The sequence below is a fragment of the Pan troglodytes genome, chromosome 1, assembly GCF_028858775.2.
Source record: "Pan troglodytes isolate AG18354 chromosome 1, NHGRI_mPanTro3-v2.0_pri, whole genome shotgun sequence".
NCBI classification, from domain to species: domain Eukaryota; kingdom Metazoa; phylum Chordata; class Mammalia; order Primates; family Hominidae; genus Pan; species Pan troglodytes.
Window position 1 is genome coordinate 49666318 of NC_072398.2, and position 21060 is coordinate 49687377.

The following is a 21060-nucleotide window of genomic DNA, read 5'->3' on the forward strand; positions in this document are numbered from 1 at the left end:
GAGAAATAGGAATGCTTTTACACTGTTGATGGGAGTGTAAATTAGTTCTTCCTTTGTGTGAAAGACAGTGTGGTGATTCCTGAAGGATCTAGAACCAGAAATACCATTTGACCCAGCAATCCCATTACTAGGTATATACCCAAAGGATTATAAATAATTCTACTGTAAAGACACATGCACACTTATGTTTATTGCAGCACTGTTTACAATAGCAAAGACATGGAACCAACTCAAATGCCCATCAATGATAGACTGGATAACGAAAATGTGGCACATATACACCATGGAATACTATGCAGCCATAAAAAAGAATGAGTTCATGTCCTTTGCACGGACATGGATGAAGCTGGAAACCATTATTCTCAGCAAACTAACACAGGAACAGAAAACCAAATACCGCATGTTCTTACTTATCAGTGGGAGTTGAACATTGAGAACACAGGACACAGGGAGGGGAACAACACACACTGGACCTTGTTGTGGGGTTGGGGGTAAGGGGAGGGAGCATTAGGACAAATACTTAATGCATGCGGGGCTTAAAACCTAGATGATGGGTTGACAGGTGCAACAAACCAGCATGGCACATGCATACTTATGTAACAAACCTGCATGTTCTGCACATTTATCCCATAACTTAAAGTAAAATTAAAAATAAATAAATAAATAAATGTGTGTGCTCCAAAACAAATAATATTAGCCATTCTGATTGGTGTAACATAACATGATATCTCATTGTAGTCATAATTTTCATTTCTCTGTTGATTAATGATGTTAAGGGTTATTTTTTCATGTATTTTCTGGTTGCTTGCATTTCTTCTTTTGGGAAATGTTTGTTCATGTCCTTTGCCCAACTTTTAATGGGGTTGTGTGTTTTTTCTCTTGTTGAGTTGTTTGAGTTCCTTGTAGATTCTGAATATAAATCCTTTGCCAGAAGCATAATTTGCAAATATTTTCTCCCTTTCTGTAGATGGTCTGTTTATTCTGTTTTTTTTTCTACTGTGCAGAAGCTTTTTAGTTTAATTAATTCCCATTGTCTATTTTTTGTTTTAGTTGCATTTCATTTTGGAGAAAATATCACTTAATGATAAATTATTTGCCTAGGCCAATGTCCAGAATATTTTTTTCTAGGTTTTCTTCTAGAATTTATGTAGCTTCAAATCTTATATTAAATCTTTATTTTTTATATATGGTAAGAGATAAGTGTCCATTTTCATTCTTCTGCATATGGCTGGCCAATTTTCCCAGCACCATTTATTGAAAAAGATGTCCTTTTCCCATTGTTTATTTTTGTCTACTTTGTCAAAGATCATTTGGCTGTAGGTTTGTAGCTTTGCATCTTGATTCTTCATTCTGTTCCTTTTATCTATGTATCTATTTTTGTACCAGTAGCATGCTGTTTTAGTTATTATAGCTTTGTAGTATAATTTGAAGTCAGGCAGTGTAATTCCTCCAGATTTGTTCTTTTTGTTTAGAATTGCTTTAGTGATTTGGGGTCTTTTCTGGTTCCATATAAATTTTAGGATTCTTTTCTTATTTGGTGAAAAATAGTGTTGGTAATTTGAAAGGGATTGCATTGAACCTGTAGATTACTTTGGTCAGAATGGTCATTTTAATCATATTGATTCTCTAACTCATGAGTATGGGAGGCTTTTTTATTTGTTTGTGTCATCTATGATTTCTTTCATTAGTGTTTTGTAATTCTCCTTGTAGAGATCTTTCACCTCCTTGGTTAAATGTATTCCTAGATACTGTGTGTATGTGGGAAGGCTATTTTCAATGCGATTTAGTTATTGATTCGGTTCTCAACGTGAAATTTATTGGTTTGTAGAAATGCTACTGGTTATGTACATTGATTTTTGTATCCTTAAACTTTATTGAATTTATTTACCAAGTCTAGGAGTCTTTTAGAGGAGTCTTTAGGGCTTTCTAGGTATACGATCATGTCATCAGTGAACAGAGATAATTTGACTTCCTCTTTTCCAATCTGGATGTCTTTTATTTTGTTGTCTTGCCTTATTGGTCTGGCTAGGACTTTCTGTACTATGTTGAATAGGAGTGGTGAGAGTCAACATTCTTGCCTCTGCACAGGAAAGCTAAGACAGCTTAGGCTGTTGATCTATTTAAGTGGGTGCTCCAAATGCCTGGACATCTGCCTGGGCATGGAGTGGAGAGATCCCTGCTGCACCATGATCTTTGCACAAGAAGGGCAGGGTGGCTGAGGCTGCCAAGCCAGGTGAGTGTGTGTTTCAAATGTCTGAAGATATTCCTGAATGTGGAGCAGAGAAGCCCCTACTGTACTACAATCTCAGGGGAACACACTGGGCCACCCAGCAATGACAAACACAAATCAGTTCCAGGCCACAAAGCTGTTCCTGGCTGCAAGTTTCATTGCCCAGGAGAAATTGCAGTTTCAGCAGCTTTCCTCCCTGTATTAGTCCATTTTCACTTTGCTGTAAAGAAATACTTAAGACTGGGTAATTTATAAAGAAAAGTGATTTAACTGGATCATGGTTCTGCAGGCTGTGCAAGAAGCATGGCAGCATCAGCTTCTTGTTGGGGGGTGGGGGGAGGGTCTCAGGGAACTTAAAATCGTGGCGGAAGGCAAAAAGGACTGACGCACTTCACATGGCTAGAGCTGGAGGAAGAGAGAGAGGGGGAGGTGCCACACACTTTGAAACAACCACATCTTGTGACCATGCTATCATGAGAGCAGCACTAAAAGGATTCACCCTCATAATCTACTCACCTCCCACCAGGCCCCACCTCCAACACTGCGGATTACAATTAAATATGAGATTTACGTGGGGACACAGATCCAAACCATATCGCTCGTACTCCAGTCCTGTGACAGGACAGAGCCCAATTTCAGCATCTACTGTTGGGGAATTAACTACACTTGCCACTCAATCTGGCTGTGGGGTTCCTTTACCAACTCTAGAGCAAGCACTTCAACCTCTGGCCCGAGGCTAGAAAGCCTGCGCAGCCACACTGCCGGGTTACTAAGTTATGACTGACTTTGTATGAGCCTGTATTAAAAATGGAGTCCTCCTCTCAGTCCTGGGCCTGGGAAAATTTCTGCAGCTTTTCCAGGTGTATTTTCCTTTTAGCATTTCCCAGCCACTCCCCAAGTTAGCTCCAGGGCTTGGGACAAGCAGGATGCTCTTCCTAGGCCTAGGTTGCAAGGATCCCTAGTGGAAAGGTGAGTTACAGAGGAAGACTCTCTGTCTACCTCATGTGCAGGTGCTTCACTCAATTTTATCAGGCAAATGCCATAATGGGGGCTGCTTGCTCACCTTATCTTTTCCGTGATTTGGGTGTCCTTTGCTATTCCAGTGAATTCCCATTTTCTTTCTTGAATTAAAGCTCACAGGGTTGATCTTTATGCACTGTTTTGCTATTTCCAAGTGGCTGAGGTATGCTAAAAGCATCTAATCTGCCATCTTGGAGGACAAAAACATACCCATTATTTTCTTAATAGTGACTTTTGATAAATAGAAATTCTTAATTTTAATGAAGTCCAATGTACTATTTCTTTTATTATTAGTGCTTTTCAAAAATCCTGTGAAAAACATCTTTTCCAATTTTAAGGTAATACAAATATTTTTCTATGTTTTATTTTAGAAGCTGTCTGATACAGGTCTATAAATCGTGTGTGTGTGCATGTGTGTTTGTTTATGGGGTGAAGTAGGGGGTCAAGGTTTATTGTTTTCCATATGAATACACTATTGACTTGGCACAATTTATTATAAATATTTTCCCTGAAATACATATTAATAAATAGTTTCTTAGAAATCAGTTGATTGTACATATGTGGCTCTGTTTCTCACATCTTCATTCTGTCCCACTGGTCAGTTGGTCTATACTTGTAAAATACATGTGGTTTTAATTACTGTAGATGTAGAGTAAGTCTTAATCTCTGGTAATGTAAATTTTTTTAGCTTTTTATCTTCTTACTTGATGCTTCTTTTGCTGTTCCAGGTTCTGTGCCTTTCCATATAGATTTTATAACTAGCTTGTGGATTTCCTTAAAAAAAAAAAGAACAAAAATAAACAACAAAACTCTGTGACTTTAGCATGGACTGCCTTAAATAAGTAGAGCAAATTGAGGAGAACTACCATCTAAACAATTTTGAGTCTTTTAATCCCCAAACATGGTAATATACTATCATTTATTAAAGTCTTTAATTTCCTTAATGATATTTTATAGTTTCCACGGTAGAGGTCTTAAAAATTTTTGTTATATTTGCTCTTAGGAATTTGATGTTTTTGATGTTATCGTAAGTGGTAGGGGTTTTAAATTTCATTTTTAAATATTCATTGTTACATAAAAATATAATTGACTTTTTTATATTGACTTTGTGCTCTGAGACCTTGATAAATTGAATTATTAGATCCAAGTAGGCTCTTTTTTAGAGTTTTTAAGATAATCTAAAATATCAAAATATCATCTATGCAAAGATAGTTTTACTTCTTTTTCAACCTGGAATTTTTTTTTTTTTTGCCTTATTGCAGTCGTCAGATTGTCTAGTACAATATTTAACAGATGTCATGAAAACAGATTGTCTTGTTCCTGATATTAGGGAGAAAGCATTCAGTCTTTCAACATTAAATATGATGCTAGCTGTAGATTATTTCATAAATTTCCCTTTTGAAGTCAAAAAATTTGATCTGTTCATGTATTAGTTTAAAAAATCTTACATGAGTATTAAATTTTGTCAAATAATTTTTCTGCATCTTTGAAATAATCATATTGTTTTTTTATATGTTAATATGGTGAATTGCATATGTTTTTCAATGTTAAACCAACATTTTTGGATTGAATCCCACTTATTCATTGTATCTGTTAGGGTTTTCCAGAGATAAAGAAACAATAGAAGAGGCATGTGTAGATACACACACACACACACACGCACACACACACAAACGTACATACATATAAATATATACACACATACATGTATTACATATGTATATATTATGTATGTTATTATAAGGAATTGGCTTATGTGGTTATATAGGCTAATCTGCTGTCTGCAAGCTGGAGAATCAGGAAAGCTGGCTGGTATTATTCTGAGAAGTAGAGAACCAATGGTATAAGGGAAGGAGAAGACTGAAGCCTCACTTCAAACAGTCATAGAGACAGAATCCAAACTTTCTCAGACCGTTTCTTTGATTCAAGTGCTCAGTGGGATGGATGATGCATGGTGCCTACACACACTGAGGAGGGCAATCTGCTTTTGCTCAGTCTACCAATTTAAATGTTAATTTTTTTTCCCTGGGAACACCCTCACAGACACACCCAGAAATAATGTTTAACCAAATTATCTGAGCATCTTGTGGTCTAGTTAAGATGACATAAAGTTAACCATCACAGCCATTAAATATTATAGTCTTAGATAATGTTGGACTTTACTGTTAAAATTGTGATAAATGTTTTTGAATTTGTATTCATGAGAAATATTGGTCTTTAACTTCCTCTCATGTAATAGTTACATAGTTTTTGTATTAGGGTAATACTGGCCTTCTTCAATTTTCTGGAAGCATTTGTTCTTTAAAATTTTTTATTTCTTCTTTTAAAATTTGGTAAAAGTTACCAGTAAAGCTTAGAGTTTTCTTTGGCAGAAGACTTCAAATTATAAATTCAATTTTTCTAATAGATGTGTGGATATTTGGATTATCTATTTTTTGTTGACTGAGCTTTGGTAGTCTGTATTTTATTAAGAAATTTGTCCATTCTTTATGTTGTCAAATTTGTTGGTATAAAAGTTTTTTTACAATATTATCTTATCTTCTTAAAATCTAGAGCATTTGATGTTTCCTCTTTCATGCTTCAGACTGCTTTATTGTGTCTTCTGTTACTTTTCCTGATCAGTCTGACTAGAGGTTTATTAACCTTACTGATCTCATCAAAGAACCACTCTTTGATTTCATTATTTTTTCTCAGTTCTTTTTTCCTGTTTTTTTTATTAATTTGTTATCTCTAGTCTTTCTTCTTACATTTAGTTTAATTTGATTCTATTTTTCTAGTTTCTCAAGATAGAAACATATCATTGATTTTTAAGCATTCAAGTTTATAAGTTTTCCTCTAAGTACTGCTTTTCTTGCATTCCGCAAATTCTTTATGTAGTTTCTTTATTTCATCCAATCCAAAATATTTTCTAATTTCCATTGTGATTTCTATTTTGATTAATAGTTTACTCAGATGTGTGCTGTTTAATTTTCAATTATTTAGTAATCTCTCAGGTACTACTCTGTTATTAATTTCTAGTTAATTTCTATTGTGATCTAAGAATAAGCTCTGCATACTTTCAATTTTTAAATATTTTTAGAATTTTATTTTATTTATTTTGAATGGCCCAGAATTTGGTTTATTTGGTGTATATTCCATGTGTACCTGAAAAAATATATATTCTATTGTTGTTGAGTATAGTGTTATATACATTTCAACTAGGTGAACTTGACTGATAGTGGTTGTTCAATTCTTTTATAAATAATTACTTGTTTTGTCAACTTTTTATAAACCAGTTACTGAGAAGGGAATGCTGACATTTTCAACTATAATTGTAGATGTGTTTTTAACTTCCTCTGTTACTTTTATCAGGTTTTGTTTCAGGTGTGTTGCATCTCTGTTATTAGCATCATGCACATATAGGATTGTTATGTTTTCTTGATGAGTTGATACTTTTATAAAATATTTTCTTTGTTATAATAATCTTTGTGTTTTAGTAGAGTAAGTGTTTAAAGTTATTAGAGAGTATGAGGGCTAACTCACTCATATAAAGATTAACTCATAGCCCACAGTATGAGAGGTATTAGTGAGAGAGTCTGATGGCAGAAGTTTGTGACAGGGTAGGAGAAGAGGACATTCAATTGGAGGCACATTCTCCTACTGCAGGTCTGGAGACTTGGGAGTGAGATATTCAGGGAGTGCCTGTCTGATGGTGTTATTTTCTCTGGGAAACAAGAAAAAAGACCTCTGCTGAGAGTGCAGGAGGAAGTTAAATGCTCTAATAATTTATTCATGTGCTCAGTGATTGGAAATTCTCTGACAGGAGTCTTTGTTGTGGCCATCACTGTTGAGGCCATCTGACTAAAAGTATAAAGAAGTAAGCACCAGGCTTGGTGACAAAATCTAGGGGCTGACCAACAAAGCATTTTTAGATAGATGAAAAATAGATAGATAGATAGATAGATAGATAGATAGATAGATAGATAAGCAGACCTAGATTTCCCAACACGTTCTGGCTACTGTGGAGTTTTGCATAAAGTGTATCTTTAATACTCCCAACAATTCTATAAGACAATCTTTTATTATTACATTTTAGGTATGAAAACACTGAGGTTCAGAAAGAGAAAGTGATTTCTAAATTTTACTACAGCAGAGCTACAATTTGAAAACAGACTTGTTTGATCCCTAAGTTCATTTAATTGTTATTTAATTACATGTCTACAAAACAAGATCCAGGGTTGCAAATCCTAAGTGGTAGAAAAGTACAAACTATTAAGAGGTTGGAGCCTGAAAGAGAGCAATAAAGGATGCTAAGGTTTGGAACTCAAGCTTTGTGGGAAAAGACTGAGGAACCTTCAGTGAAAGGTAAATTCCCTTGAGGAAGGAAGGAAGGCCAATGAAGGGATGGCTCATAACAATTTTTAAATACGTGGACACTTTCTTTCTGAAGAAGAGCATCAAAGCATTGACATAAAAGCCAATAAGCAGAAGAGAGTAACGCATTATTGTTTTATGGTGTATACTAGCTGTCACAAGAGTCTAACACAATTCCTATTGGCTGTTCTGTTGGGGAGACTTCTTACCACTATTTTGATGCTATGAAAGACGCTATCACAGAATGCTCTAGGAACACAGAAGACGACTGCCCAAGCTAGACGGGGTGGTGGTGGACCTAGGAGAACCTTCCAAGGGAAGGTGAGGGAGCAGGGCACATTTGGAGAACTGCTGGCAATTCATTAAATAAGGCTGAAGAATAGGACTCAAGTGAGAAGTGACAAATGAGCCAGAGGTAGGGAGGGGCCAAGTTTATAGGTCACTTTCACATCCTCTAAGACTCTGAGCACCTTAAAAGCCAGGACTGTACCTTGCTCATCTTTGCCTACTACGATGTTTAAAACATAGTTGACTCTATAAACATGTTGGCAAAGAGATTGTGTTTTATTCTAAAGGCAAAAGAGCTATCACAGGATGAAGTGCAGAGGAGGAGCATGATCAGATTTGGGTTTTAAAAAGCTTGAGGGATTCCAGGTGGCTGAGCCAGGATGACATTTACCTTTACCAATGCCTTGGGCATGTGATAAGGATGAGGACTCTATGAAAGGGGACAGAGAGTCAGTGCTGGGAGCAGAAAGAGATCAAACTGTGGAGAAGGGGCCTACTGATGGTGACCTCTAAAAGCCAAAATGAGAAATTTGGCATAAAATCAAATAAGGAGATCAGGAATCATTATATAATGATGAATTGAATACAGTGTCTTAGAAAATTTGATTTAACAATGAATTACAGGGGCAAAAACTTAAAGGGTGACTGTTTAGTCTGGGGACTTCATGGAGTTGATTAGGAGGTGGAATTTCAAGCCAGGTTCTTGAGAGGAGGAATGAAGAGAAAGAGAAAAATTATTGAAAGAAAAAATTAGTACTTGGTGATTATGTCCTTTTTTTCATTCATTTATAATGTATTTATTCACTGATATATCATTCTATAAAGAACTTAAGTGACATATGGATAACAAAAGATAAGTTTAAAAACCTCCAAGGTTTTGATCCTGAAGAAAAAGTACCATTGAGTGGAACTAAAGTTTACTTGTGGATAATGAGGAAAGATTAATTTAATTTGTGCATAATAATAATAATGTAGGCTGGGCATGGTGTCTCACGCCTATAATCCCAGCACTTTGGGAGGCCAAGGTGGATGGATCACGAGGTCAAGAGATTGAGACCATCCTGGCCAACATGGTGAAACCCCATCTCTACTAAAAATACAAAAATTATCTGGGTGTGGTGGTGCTAACCTGTAGTCCCAGCTACTCAGGAGACTGAGGCAGGAGAATCACTTGAACCTGGAAGGTGGAGGTTGTAGTGAGCCGAGATCATGCCACTGCACTCCATCCTGGGCAACAGAGTGAGACTCCGTCTCAAAAAATAAAAATAAATAAAAAAGTAATAATAATGTAAAGAAACAATAGAAAAATATCTATCAGACATGTACGACGTCCCAGGCATTCTGGTATGTCTTATATGTATTATTTCTTTCTCACAGCCCTGTGATATACACTCTGTTACTAGTCCTATTTTATAGCTCAGAAAATTGAGTCTCAGAGGTCAAGTTGCTCAAGGTCACAGAGCTGCAAATGGTAGGACATGGATTCAAACAAGACTGGATAATGGTATAGCCACACTTCGAATCAGTGTACACTATCGTTTTCCCCTATACGTGTAGTTCTTAGTTGACAGCTGGGCATCCAAGTGGAGATGTTCTGGAAGCAGAAAATATGGAATTAAAACTTGGCTCCCACTGCACTCCAGCCTGGGTGACAGAGTGAGACTCTGTCTCAAAAAAAAAAAAAAAAATCTTGGCTCAAGGGTCTAGTCAAGAGTTTTTACTTTCAGAGTCAATAACATGGTGGTGATACTTGATGTTAACTTGTGGATGGTATTCAAGTTCATGGGATAAACAGGTCAGTAGATACTGGATCCGAAAATATTTTAAACATTGCCATTCTAGGGTGTCCAGGAAGTTTTTTCATTTTAGGTAAAAGTTGATTTTTTTTTTTTCCTCCAGGAAAGGTCACTTTGGAATGTTGTTTCAGTCAAACAGCTGTAAGCTAAATATACACAGTGTTTTTGAAGGCTTGCTTCAGACTTGATTTTCTAAGTCTTCTGCTTAGTAATACATATTGGGGTGCTCAACAGGGATACTTTTCTGAAATATGGACCTGCAGTTGCAGAGTGAGAAGAGGTACATGTAGGTGTGCATGTGTGTGTGTGTGTGTGTGTGTGTAGGTGTGTATGTGGGGGTGTGTTGGTGTGGGGGTGTATATATGTGTGTTATGAACAGGAGGCCACAGGAGTTCAGGCTTACAGATCATCTAGAAAGACAAGAAAGGTAATAGGAATATCTTCCTCTTACTCTGGTGGCAAGAGGCTGAACAAGAAGAGCTGGAATCTTCACCTTGATGATGTGTTTGTGTCCCAAATACATTGTCATTTTTAATAAACTCTGTGAAATTTGGGGATAGGCTCCTGGATCTTGTAGTTGCATTCTCAGGACAATGGGGGCAAACATAAAAAGAGAGCTTTGAGTTCCAGTCTCAGTTCTGATCTGGAAAAAGTCATGTAACTTCTCTTTACCTGCAATAATATAAATAACATATTTAGCTCATAGGGTTAAATATATGTAAAGCTCTTAACATTGTGCCTAGCACAGAATAGGTGCTTCACAAATGGTAGGTTTTAGCTATTAATAATGATAATAATAATACCTGATTTGGAATACTTCCAAATACTTGTAGTGAGTGCTTAGAGTAGGCAGACATTATACTAAGTACTTCATGTGCATTATCTCATTCAGTCTCCATAACAATCCTATGATACAGACGCTAATGTCATCTTCAGTTATGAAGAAGCTCAGGCACAGAGTTGTAGTGACTTCCTCACAGTCACAGTATTAATAAGTGATAGATCTGAGATTCAACCCATGCTGACACTAGAGCCCAATCAATTCTGTCTTCTATTACTCACTTGCTTCTATTGAAGGCTTCTCCTGTGACAGATCTTTCATAATTGACCATCAGTGACTTTCCAGCCAGGATTACTGCTATTCAGTTTTACTACTTCCCCTGTTAGCTTCTGCTGTAATTGAGGCTGTCAACATCATGGAAGAGAATTCCTCCTGCAGGAAAGAAGTCATGGCTTGGAGTAGAAAATGACCTATCTTTTTCCTCTGGGTCCTAAGAGAGTTGATTCTAGGTTCTAAGTTGGGGCTTCCCATTGGTAGATGCTGAGCTAGTTGACAGCCTTCTAGGTACTAGATTTGAACCAGTGGGTCCTAAGTGTAGCCTCTTCTCAGATCCAATTCCATTGAAAGCCATCAACTACTCTTTGTGATGTACTTTATCTCCAAGCCTTCTGGAGTAACAAGTTAAACATTTCAGTGGATCTTAGCTTTACTTTGGGGAATAATACAGGTATAGGCCAAGCAACATCAGCCTGAATCAGCCAGTTAAACAGATGGTGTCTTAGTACATTCTTGCTGCTGTAACAAAATATCTTAGGTTGAATAATGTATAAACAATAAAAATGTATTGCTTATAGTTCTGGAGACTGGGAAGTCCAAGACTAAGGTGCCAGAGGATTTGGTGTCTGATTAGGGCCTGTGCCTCAGAGATGTCATTTTCTTTGTGTCCCCACATGGTGGAAGAGACAAACAAACTCCCTTGGGCCCGTTTGATAAGGGCACTAATCCTATTCATGAGGGCAGAACCATCATTACCTAGTCACATCTCAAAGACTCTGCCTCTTAATACCAAGACACTGGGGATTAAGTTACAACATACGAATTTTGGAGTAACAAAAGCTTTCAGACCATAGCAGATAGAGGAAGGTCCGTGAAATTCTGTGGCAGCAATTGTTTAGACCATCAAAGCAACAGCCATCATGGATTTGTGTAACATGTTAAATATTTGTGTAGCAAGAATTCCCAAAATTATATGAGAAAGGAAAAGTAGCAGAGAATTGGATTTTCTGCCATTAACAAGACAGGGACAAAGACAAATATTTGGAATTCTTGCTGGTCTTTTAAAATGGTATCTTACAATATTACAACTTTAAACACAACTGTCACATTGGACTTGCACTTCAGGGGGAGCCAATAATTAGAACGCAATGTGAGTAGTGCTCTCTAGGATTGTATAATACAATCATCCTGTTTAGGGAAAAATAGACCCCCCAAAGCAAAGAGATTAGAGGCATTTGAATTGCATAAAAATCATTGTCATCATTATTTAGTCTCAACTATGAGCTAGGCATTTTGCATTAATTATGTTGCTAATCCTTGTGACAGTGCTGCTTTTTTATTTTTAGCCTCCCTATTTTACTAAAAAGGAAATTGAGACTGAGACAGGTTAAGTGACTTGCCCAGTGTCATATAGCTCATAAGTTGATTAAGCTAGAATTTAAACCGAGGCCATCTTATTCCATGGTGTGGGCACTTTTCGTCATAGTATCCTGCCAGGACTAAACCATGGATTAACATGGGCAATAGGGAAAAGTATGAAAGGAAGTTGATAAGTCAGAGTTGAGGGCAACAGAACCCATGGGAATTTCAGGATGACCGTCATGATCAGAGGTATGAGTTGCAACAGAAAGTCAAGATAGCACAAAATATAGGCAGGAAACACAGAGCAGGAGTGTAAGAGTTTGTTTATAACTTCAGTGACATGGATGCTAGATTTACCTATTAAATGTGAAGGAATGTTCATAACATAGTGACAACACCTAAAAAATGTCTTCCTCTTAAAAGACTAGAAATTAAACTAAGAAAAAACAGAACAGTAAGTATGTCAGTCAGAATACATCAATTTAAGCTACAGTAACAAACAGCTTTCAAACCTTGATAACAACGTACACAGCAAAGATTTCACCACTACATGCCCTTTGGCTGGCATTCTGCTCTGTGTGTCCTCACTTTTGGACCCAAGTTGATGGAACATCTACTATCTGGAGTGTTGATGGGTATCAGCAAATAGAAAGGGAGCTCTGAATAATCTTGCATTGACAAATAAGTGTTCTAGTAGAAGTGACAGAAGTCCCTTTCCCTCACAACTCCATGACAAGATCTAGTCACATAGCCCTACCTAATCACAAGGATTTCATCAGGAGACATAAACCAGACCTAGGCATGTGGTACTAATGACTCCCATCGTATGGGAATGATACAGGCGGTAGTACCCAGGATTTTCTCCTCCCAAGGCAAGTTTGATGTTTTTAATACGTGAAGGCAGAAGACAAAAAGCCAGTTGATCGAAATAGGAGAGATTGTGGATATAAAAAAGCATGCACAAGCAACAGAGCTGTCTTTAGAGGGATGGGAAGGAATGTGATAAGGAACATAGGAAAAAAAATATCAGCTTGAAAATGGACAAGTTTTCTGAAATTGCTGGTTTTGAGTAGGAGATCTCTCTCTCTCTGTCTCTCTGTCTCTCTCTCTCTTTCTCTCTCTGTCTCTCTCTCACACACATACACAGAGAGAGAGTTGAGAAAAAGAGAGAGAGAAATGTTGAAGTGAAAGGACAGGAGAAACCTGGAGTAGTCACTGTAAGAGATGGACTAGAGAGTCCTGGTTATGCCTCATAAATCCATTCAGGGCCATATTGAATAAATGAAGCTGAAAGCTAAGCCCAAAAGGACAAAGGAAACCATAAGTCTAGATGACATCTGAAATAGTGTTTTACTCCCTTTCTTTCCCTAAGAAAAAACAGTCATTCTAAAGTTATGTGGTTTCCTTCACATATGGGAAAAACACAACAACCCTGCAGCTTATGACATTGCTGTCCATGTGTATAAACATGAAAAAATGAACAATTCATGGGTAAGGGAATTTTTCTCATCAATGGCCCCACTCATCTTCACAGGCTGTCTCCTACTGTGAGACTGGACAAGCAAGCCATCCGTGTCTTGGTTTATTTAGATAAAACAAGAATTTTGACTTATATTTCCAAGAAAATGAACTCTGCTCCAAAAGTTGAGCAGAAATTTCCCATAGAGTAATTTAATCAATCCCTGGGAACACCTCATTGCTTTTTGGAATTAGGAACAGCACCAATGTAATTTCCTATATATACATCATTCAAGACTTTTAAAGTTGCAAGTAGCAGAGATCCTGGCTCATACTAACTTAAGCCAACAGGGAATGTGTTGTTTATTATAACTAAAACAATTCTGAGTATAGAATTAGGCTTCAGCTACATCAAGGGTTTCAACAGTATCATCAGGACACAATCATTCTGACTCCCCCTCTCTTCTTATTCTAATTTCTTCTCTTTCTCATTTATTTCTATTTTACTGTTTTCATCTCTAAGTCCTTCTTTCCACTCTTTTGAATTTATTCTCAAGCAAACTCTCTTACATGATAGTAAGATGCCCACCAGCATCTCCATGTCTATATTTTATAAGTCTAAAGGAAAAGAAATATATTTCTCCCTAACAATTTCAACAAAAATTCCATAGTTGTGCTTCTCTAGCCCTGATTGGCTGACTTGGGACATGTGACCATCCTGGCTGCAATTCTGTGATGTATCCTGTTTGGGCAGGTCCAGATCACATCATCCTCCTCCAGCTAGGAATAGGTCTAGGGTGGGGATATTGTTTCAAGGAATATTAGAGCATTGGTAGCAGATGGTGGAGTAATGCATGCTGTTGAGGCCAAAACAAATGTGTACTACATTCAAAACATTTTAAATATAATTTCTGTACTTTCATACATTCTTTAAAGTTTTGGGCTCACAATAATGATGTTTCCAGTCAAAGAAACTAACATTGTTCATGGCTGTTTTGATTCATTATTTTTCTTTAGGTGGCACTCTTAGTAAAGACTGTATTAAAAATGAGGAAGGTAATAAGAAAAAAAAAGCAGAACCAAACATAAGCTAAAGTCAGAATATTTTCATTGATGGCTAACTAGAATTATTCTATAATTACCCCACCACAGCCCTGAAAATGAGTCACCAAGAACTGAATATTTATAAGCTTTCTGACCTCAAAAAATTCAAAATCTTAAATGGGGTCACCTAAGGAGACTGTGGAAAACTTCCATGCAACTTATTGGCAGATGATTTCAGTTCTTATTTCAACAAGCTTGGTATGAAATGCATGCCATCTGGTTACTGGGAAAATTCTAGTGCATATTAACTGCTTGTGTGAGAGACATTCCTGCCATTTAGTTGTAAATGATTGCACCTGCAAGTGAAAAAAAAAAAAAAGAAAAAAAAAAAAAGAGCATGTCTTATCATTTGCTCCCAGGGCTGGAAGATTTGATGACACAATACCGCTATTTCATCCACTTTTAAAATCTGCATCTGATCAGTACAGCTGTTCTCCCACAACTATTTTGAATATGCTGTGTTGTATACTACAGCATAGGATTGTTGGGAGAAATTTTTAAAATAGCACTAAATGTGGAGACTGCAATGGTCCCTTTCTATTTCTTCAAGGCATTTCTGACTATTTCAAAGTAAAATGTAGGTACTTCTGATTTTCATTTCAACTCCATTAAAGAAGCATATTTCAGGAGAAAAGCTTGCATGTGATTCTGTATTCTCCAGGTCTGACTTACATTGGTTGGCAGATCTCTGCCTAAAATGAAGTTATACAGGCACAAGAGAGAAGCCTCTATGTATGGGTCCGTCTTCACTTTCCAAGCAAGACAATAGTGATTATCTATGCATCTGGTTTCAAACTCGGAGATCCATGTGCTTGAAAAACTGAAAACCTTGTTACAAAAAGCCTGGCAATACTACAGCTTAATTCATGGATTCAAACTTTATTTCATTTGTGATCCAGTCTGCATTGCCCTCAATACTGCAAAGCCAGCATAGACTAAAGGAGTTCTTGTTGGTACAGCAGAAAGATGATAGAATTTAGAGCTTAGATACAGTTTATTTATATCCTAGCTCTGCCACTTATTAACTGTGCGATCTTGGGAAAATTATTTGCATTCTGTGGGCTTTAAGTTCCTCAAAAGGGGATTAAATACAATTATCCCAGTGAAAAAGAGATGTTTTAATGAAATATGTGAAAGTTCTTGGCACATAGTTAGAATTAAATAAGTGTTAATCTAATGTATCTTCCCTACCTCAAGCATTATAGAAGAGCTCTATTGCATTCAGTCTTCCCAAACTAATCTCCTCTATCAGCTGAATTTACAGCATGCATAAATTATTCTGTTTAATGAATAGTATAGAATCAGATTGCAAGCTCCTCATGGGTAGGAAGCAGGCTTTCTTCTTCATTTTTAAGTGTCAGGTTTTGAGAAAGAATAAGTGAATGTAACTATTGGCAGCATCCTAACCAGTGGAGCTAATTTTATTCCTCTAACACCTATGAAAACCCTCTAGGCAGAACATTTAAAGTATCATTTTGTTTAATAGAGCTCTGATAACCTATTGCCAGAGGTGATCAATTTAATTAAACAGAAAAATTCAGCTATTGATGTGCCCATATCATATAAAATATGGCAGTCAAAGTTCCAGGAATGCAAAATGATTGAAACAAGTGGTGACAAACATACTTATTCAACATCACCAACCTAAGAGGAATACCATACTCTGTTCAGAGATGGAATGGAATTATCAATGATGGCAGCTGAGTAATAACTTGAACCACGACAGTGGGATGGGCAACTGGACTTGTGATATCTCAAATAAAGCCTCTAAATCAACAAATGTGATGTGGACATCAAAGTCAAATGGTAAACATTTTGAAGACCTGTAACAGCTTATCAACAGAGAAGACATAGTATGGAGTACAACAGAATAGAGACCAGGGATAATGATTTTCAACTATTACCCATCTTTGAAGAGTACCAAAGAATTGAATGGTTGAATCTATTCTTGTTCTTCTGGTTCTTAATGACTTTTTCTCAGAAAAAAATTAGACAGATACATAATTTAGAAAAAAGAAAAGCAAATCTTCATTATTGTATGAAAGGTGTTAAAAATAAAAATACTAATGTTTTATTTATTTGTACTCCAAATTTTCAGGGATATCAATTTGCTTCTTAAACGTTTAATTTTACTGTACCAGATTCCAAATGGAGGGAATTGTTTAAAACATTTAGTTTTCCTTAAGACCTTTAATGTCTGATATTTGTGATTAATAATTTATATCTTTTAAATCAATGTTTTATCTTTAAAATGTTTCATATTATTAATATGTTTAATATTAAAATTATTTTTAAAGAGCTTTATGCTCCTTTGGCTATGATTCACTAATACTAATAATATTTTGGTTAAGAGAATTTCTTTTTTACTGAATTCATGAGATTTTTAGAAAAAATATTAAATAGTTCAAGATTGAAGTTGCATTTTATTAATTAGAGCTGGAATTTTATTTCTTCATTGTTAAATGTTGTTGCTATTGGAAACATTACTTAAATAATTGTTGGTTTATTGCACAGGTTGGTTAAGGTCAAGGAGACTAAATCCTATCCTGGATTTCAGAGATAACAGAACATATCTGTTTTGATCAGGGAGGTACCATGTGTAAAAAGACGTTCTCTCTCTGGGATCATACCACTTTGCGATTTTAAGATCTTTAATATTTTATGCATTGTGCATTTGTCAGACAAGAAGATACTTTTCCCCATTAAAAAGACATTTCTATTGAGGAAATTGTAGCCCAAAATAACAGCTTATATTTCAGTTAGTAAAAGTTGACCAAAGCTATAAAAGTACAAAGTGTAATTCTACAAGGAATATAACAAATATAATTATAAACCATTAATTACTTTTTTATCTTGATTTTTATCTTTATATTGTGCATGGTCTTAAAAACAGTGATTTCTAAATTAAATATGTTTAAAATAATTATTTAAAGCAAACTATTCAATATTTAAGGCTGTTTTTAATTATTTAGCTTTCTGTGTTTAATTGCACAGTTCTCTAATTCTGCTCTCCATGAAAATGTAGTCCTAATTCCTTCCCCCCAACTCCCCTCCCCTCCCCCCTCCCCTCCCTCCCTCCCTCCCTTCCTTCCTTCCTTTGGAGACAGGGTCTCCCTCTGTCACCCAGGCTGAAGTGCAGTGGCACGATCATGGTATACTGCAGCCTCAAACTCCTGGGTTCAAGCAATTCTTTCTCCTCAGCCTCCCAAGGAGCTGGGACTGCAAGTACACACCACCATACCACAGGTTTATTTTACATTTTTTCTAGAGACAGGGTCTTGTATTATTGCTCCAGCTTATTCCAAACTCCTGGCTTCAAGTAATCCTCCTGCCTCAGCCTCCCAAAGTATTGGTATTATAGGCATGAACCACTGCACTCAGCTTGTAATCACAATTTCTTATTTTGTCCTTCACAGGATATATAGTTCCACTTTCTGATTTCACCACAAGGTGAGGGTTCATGAAAGGGAATTGGGTAGAAAAACTAGTTATGACAAAGAAAAAGAGGAAGGAAAACAAAAGAAGTGCTTTATGTTTCTCACACTCACTCTTCCTCTGCTTACATCCTTAAAACTCAAGTCTTTTCCTCCTTAGTTTAAAATCCCCTGGAACGAAACAGTGGATGTTTTATAGCTTAGTCTATTGAATTGGCCCTAACTCATTCTCTGAAGGTAGATGGACAACACAACAATAATAAAACCCTGAGAAAATCACACACACACACACACACACACACACACACACAACAGAGGCACACAAGGCTGGCTGACTACTTTGGTTATTAGAGCAGGCCTGGGTGGGTAAACATAGATAGTCAGAAGCAAAAGGTAGAGAATCAGAGAAAGAGGAACATCCTGAGAATTACACAGGAAACATATTCTGGGCACTCACAGACAACTCTGCCTTGAGGGCTTGTTCTGTCATCAACTTTCATTTCCTTCACACCCTTTATCTATCTTACTTCCTATCTTTATTGATGTCAACAAAAAGAGCCAAACTGTAAAATATTTGAAGAGATTTATTCTGAGCCAAATATGAGTGACCAATGGTCCTCAGGAGATTCTGAGAACATGTGCTGAAGGTGGTCAGGTACAGCTTGGTTTTATACATTTTAAGGAGACATCAAACACCAAGCAAAACATGTAAGATGTACCTTAGTTCAGTCTGGAAAGGCAGGACAACTGAAAGTGGGGGTTTCCATGTCATAGGCAGATTCAAAGATTTTCTGATTGGCAATTGGTTGAAAGAGTTATTTATCAATACAAAGGAGTGCCTGGGTTATGATAAGGGATTGTGGATACCAAAGTTGTTTTTTAATTTGAAACAGAGTTTTGCTCTGTTGCCCAGGCTGGAGTGCTGTGGTGCGATCTCAGCTCACTTCAAGCTTCGCCTCCCAGGTTCACACCATTCTCCTGGCTCAGCCTCCCAAGTAGCTGGGACTACAGGTGCCCGCCACCACGCCTGGCTAATTTTTTTGTATTTTTAGTAGAGATGGGGTTTCACTGTGTTAGCCAGGATGGTCTCGATCTCCTGACTTCGTGATCTGCCTGTCTCAGCCTCCCAAAGTGCTGGGATTACAGGCATGAGCCACCACGCCCGGCTGTGAATACCAAAGTTTCATCATGCAGTTGAGCCTCCAGGTAGCAGCCTTCAGAGAATAGATCATAAATATTTTTTAGCAGACTTAAACAGTCATGTTCTATCAGTAATTCCAAAAGGGAGGAGGGTATAATGAGGCATGTCTGGCTCCCCTCTTCCCATCGTGGCTTGAACTAGTTTTCAGGTTAGCTTTGGAACGCTCTTAGCTGAGAGGAGGGGTCCATTTATGTGGTAGGGGGGCCCTTAGACTTTTATTTTTGGTTTACATTGATAAAGTATTTCCCTAGACCAGGGAAGACAGAGTTCCTGGCTCCTATTGGTTGGAAGGGAGGAAGAAGTAGAGGGTCTAACTACTATTCGCCACAATGATTCTAAGGGCAAGTGCTTCATGGGTTCCAACTAATCACCTACAAATAACTTAAGAACAAAACTATTTCTGTTTTGGTGGCTGGATGTATATTGATGCCTTTTTATCTGGGATGAATCTAAGCACTTCCCTTTTATCAATTTTCTCTTTCTCTCTGGAAGGACTACCTCTTACTCCTAGGGACATGTTCTGAGTTGTGTCCCGTGTGGCTTACTTGCATCTAGGTTGTTCATTGTATACCGACTGAAATGTTATCAGTAATAGCTTAGTACTAGCAATACCAGTGAATTAAATGTGGTTAAATTTAAGTTTGAAGTCCTAAAGATAAAATTCTCTAACTTTGAAACACCAGACATCCTCCTTCATTGAGTCAAACATTTCTTAGAAATGAGTGTTAGAATCTGTCTTAGAACACGGTCTTCGAAACTGTCTTTGGGTTATCACTTACCAAAAAAAAAATGCCAACTTTTTAGCATGGCATCAAAGATCTTTCATTATCTCTTTGTTATTTCTACAGCTTTTTCATGCATATCTTCTTTATAATGAAACATTTTCAGGTCACTGAATATGCCTCTCCCTCTTGTTTCTGGCCCTTTGTACATACAGTTTCCCTTGTTTCACAGCTCCTTTACCATACTTCCTTGCTGGGCTAAGTTTTCTCCTTCAGGGCAACTTAGATTTACTTCCTTTTATAGGTTGTTAACTGATTTTCACAAGAAGATGATAAGTACCACTCTTAGGGTACTCTTAAGGGTTCCCCTGGTACACATGGAACTTAACCATGTTGTAGCATTTCACACTCTGTTTTCTTTTTCTGTCTTTGATTGTGCATTTCTTTAGGGAAAGTGCTCTTGTACCTCTGGTATTTAGGTATTTGTTTCTGTGATTAAAACTGGTTATGTCTAGGTACAAACTGATAGAAAAGTACATTATAACTTCGTTAGTGATCCCAAAACTAAATAGATATTTTTGAATTAGGAGGAAAAAGACTGCACTTTATGGGAGTTCAATTCTAAAATGCAGCTATAGGCCTTAGAGCACAGTCAAGTGTTGATTAACTCAGCAATTATTTGCTAAGAATTTGCTTCTCTCTTCCAGTATTCTGTTACATATCTTAGTGGGAGACAACAATATAAGAACAGAGAACACTCTGGTGGGGAAGAATGATTTGAAAGATAAAAATAAATTTGACTTGACTTAAAAGCTAGGGTTGGAGGGTTGTTATAGATTAATTCATTATTTGAAACATTTGAATGATAGGCTGAGAAGTTAGACTAAATGGAATGTCTAGAACCAATGAAGAATTTTAAGGAGAATTATATGGCTATAGTAGTGATAATGACGAGCAAGATGAAAAAAGACACAACTGGAACAGAATTAATTTTCCTTGGAATTACCTTTGCCCTTTATGTACTTCCTTTTCTCT

At 36.8% G+C, this 21060-nt stretch overlaps 1 pseudogene; it reads right to left on the reverse strand.

Annotated features, from left to right (window-relative positions):
• LOC736780 (elongation factor 1-alpha 1-like) overlaps positions 1-21060 on the reverse strand; it is an 86250-nt pseudogene that overhangs the window by 39658 nt on the left and 25532 nt on the right.